The sequence below is a fragment of the Cupressus sempervirens genome, chromosome 5 (assembly GCF_028749045.1).
Source record: "Cupressus sempervirens isolate cs-2001-9-10 chromosome 5, ASM2874904v1, whole genome shotgun sequence".
Classification (NCBI taxonomy): Eukaryota; Viridiplantae; Streptophyta; class Pinopsida; order Cupressales; family Cupressaceae; genus Cupressus; species Cupressus sempervirens.
Window position 1 is genome coordinate 65580044 of NC_143122.1, and position 3301 is coordinate 65583344.

The 3301-nt window shown below is 33.2% G+C and overlaps 1 non-coding gene across 1 annotated transcript; it reads right to left on the reverse strand.

Annotated features, from left to right (window-relative positions):
• Window positions 1–1414: 1414 nt before the first annotated feature.
• On the reverse strand, window positions 1415–1524 carry LOC149554566 (small nucleolar RNA snoR97). Its single transcript, XR_016352489.1, has one exon. It is a non-coding gene; the product is annotated as a small nucleolar RNA snoR97 (small nucleolar RNA).
• Between the last annotated feature and the right edge of the window lie 1777 nt (window positions 1525–3301).

The following is a 3301-nucleotide window of genomic DNA, read 5'->3' on the forward strand; positions in this document are numbered from 1 at the left end:
AACAATCCACTTTTGATAATAGTAATCTCTATTTTTTGCTCATCAAGAATGTCTCATCTGTGGATTTTGGAATTCCAACCTCTATGGCTTTTTCTTCTCTCTTTTTATGATAGCTATTTGCATGTTGGTGATTCTTGGGAGCTATGGGGTTGATCTTTCATCAACTTTAACACACTTTAGGGATTCTCATTACTCTCAGAGCAATAAGTATAATTAGTATGACCAACTAGCATAGAGTACTCATTCTTTTTCTAGTGGGGGTAGCTTTTAGTAGTTTGATAGACCTATAGTGTAGGGGAGTTTTGTTGGAGAATGTTTTTCATGTAGACAATGTGGGCATAAGTTGTCCCATTGTCTCCAACATAAATCACAATTCTCAGATTAGAGACTGATAGTTTTAGAATCCATGGTTGCAGATATGGCTAGTGGATCTTAGAGGGTGTTTGTAGTGGAGTCTTATCCTCCCACAAGTGGAAAGGGTCCAATAGGACCCACACATTGAGTGCTTGGGTTTTATCTTTCTTGTAGGCTTTTAGGAGTAAGCCTAAGCCTTGGGGTGGATGTAGTGCCTACCCCTAGTTTAATTTTCATGTTTTATTGTCGAATTTTTTTAGGCTAGCTTTCATGGTGGTGTGTTATGATTGAGATTTCTAATGTGGTTGAGGGAGGGAGTCATAATCACTTGCTAGTCAGGATCTATACAATGTACCACTCCCCGCCATTCTCTTTTTAGTTTAGATATGTGTGTGTGTGTGTGTGTGTGTGTGTGTGTGTGTGTGTGTGTGTGTGTGTGTGTGTGTGTGTGTGTGTGTGTGTGTGTGTGTGTGTGTGTGTGTGTGTGTGTGTGTGTGTGTGCGTGTATGTGTTTGACTTTTATGCACATTGCAGGTATAGGGCATCGACTTTTTTGAATTACTAGTTTGAGCATGCCCTATTGCAATATCAGAAATGGTAAAGATGGTAGATAGTTCTCAAGTCCAAATCCTAAACTTGAGCCAATTGTCCTAAAATATAGGACAAGTATCTAAGTTATTTACCCTTTCGAATTTGTCAAGTGATGTAAATTCAAGATTTTGACCCTTAAGATTGAAGTTTTACTTTGTCTTTTAGCTGTGTTTTCTTATTAAGTTTGTGGGTCTGCTGTGATTTTCAGTTTTAATTAAATCAAACAAAGATATTATTAAATTATATAATTTAACAAAAAAAATTATAAAGAAAAAAAATCAATTTTTAATTATATTTAATTAATTTGAGAAATTAATTAAATAGAGGAAATAGAATTCAAAGATTTAATTAAAAATCTAAATTTTGCGTAATTATATTTATTTAATTTAATAATAATTAATTTAGAAGTTTTAGCTGCACGAAGCCAATTAAAGAGCAGAAACAAAGGAAAATAAATGTCATCCAAGGAAAATGTTGTGACAACATTCAACTTCTATCTCATGGAAGATCAAAAGATGAAGCTGATGAATGCCACAATTCATTTCCAAGTTTTTCAATCACATTTTCTCATCAACAAGAGATTGTGGATAGTTAAAACTCGATAATAAAACAACACCGACAAGGAGAGCATCAAACTATGAACAAAAGATAAGACAAATTATGCTTGTAAAAACTATACATGGGAAGATTTGTCTACCAAAATGATAACTTCTACCAAGATTAAGTACATAAAGAGAATTATCATGTTAGGGTTTGAAGCATGTGAGGCCTCACCCTGGCCCATCATAGCATATCATAGCAGTTTATTTACATTTTAGATACTTTATATTTTGCATTGCAGATACCATATATTTTGAGACCTTGTTATATGTTGGACTATTTTGGACTATTACTTAGACTATTTGATACTATGAGACACTTTATTTTATAGTAATCATCTATGATGTTAGAACTTATTTATGATGCTTGATGATTAGTTACATTCATGTACTTGGTTATTTTATTAATGAGTAGGAAATTACGTTTGAATATAAATGTTAGATGGATTACACACACACACACACACACACACACACACACACACACACACACACACACACACACACACACACACACAAAAGAGTCATATCATGTTTAGTTCGATAATGGTAGTATTATATACGCACAATGGTTAGAAATGGAAAAATGTTACTCAATTGAGAAATGCCTTATGTTTTGATTTAATTATGAATATAGAATTGATTGAGGATTTATATATGCATATGTTTTATTATCTTGGACTATTGATATGTGGTTTGAGTGTGCAGGAAATATCCATGGTAAAATGAAGAACCAAGACTATACCTTTGTATTAATTGAGATTGCCAAGGTTAGATCTAATGAAGAGATCTTAACCTTGTTGTTAAGTATTTTACTTTGTGAACATAATGGGAATGGATGTTTTAATTTAGATTTATTTTTTGTGAAAATTGATTTTCCACGTGTAATGTTAAATGTATATTTTATAGTGTCACTTGACACTTATGTTGTTATGTGTTTAAGTGGCAAGTCAGGTTGAGATATTGGCAAAAGACACCCAACCTTATTCCTAACCAGTTAGAAACATTTAAGTTTTCATCCCCTTGCATACAAATATCTTATGAAGGTTTTAATTAAATTTAATTTTGGATTTCAAGTTTAGGGTGACTTTAGAGGGCTTTGTTTGAGTCTTAGAGTGTTCTTTTAGTGAAATTAAGTTACCTACATGTTAGTATTATATGTTAGGGCTTTAATTTTGGCTTTACTAGAGTTAAAATCTCTTTTCTAACACTTTTAAAATCCCATTTCTTAAGTATTGCGAAAATGGAAGAAGACTTACCCAAAATTCCTACCTTATCTCCAGTGAGTTGATAATTCCAACCAAATAGGAAAACTTCAGTTGAGTTAAAGTGTTGTTCTCATTCATGATGGAGAAAAATTAGGAGTGTTTTTATTTTAGAGGGAAATGGGAAAATAGAGTTGGCATTGACCCAATCTCTAGTTTTAGAGATTTATGGTTTTGGAGATTGGATGAAGGAAGGATAGAGGGCTCTTCTCAAATCGGTTCATTTACCATAGCTTGGAGAAAGGTTAGAGCTTTTGCCATGTTTTGGAAACTATGTGGTTTATTATTTTTTTGAATAAAAGATGCGTAAGTTTTGCTATAGATGCATATGTGTGTTGTCCATTGTCCTTGTTGTATTGATGAGTGATGATGAATTTCTATTGCCTTATATTCATTTTGATTTTTGAGAGTATGATGTTATGGGTGTGGAAGGACATCACTCACCATTGGGAGGGAAGAAGTGGCCTTCAGGTGAAGGGGTTAGTTGGGCCT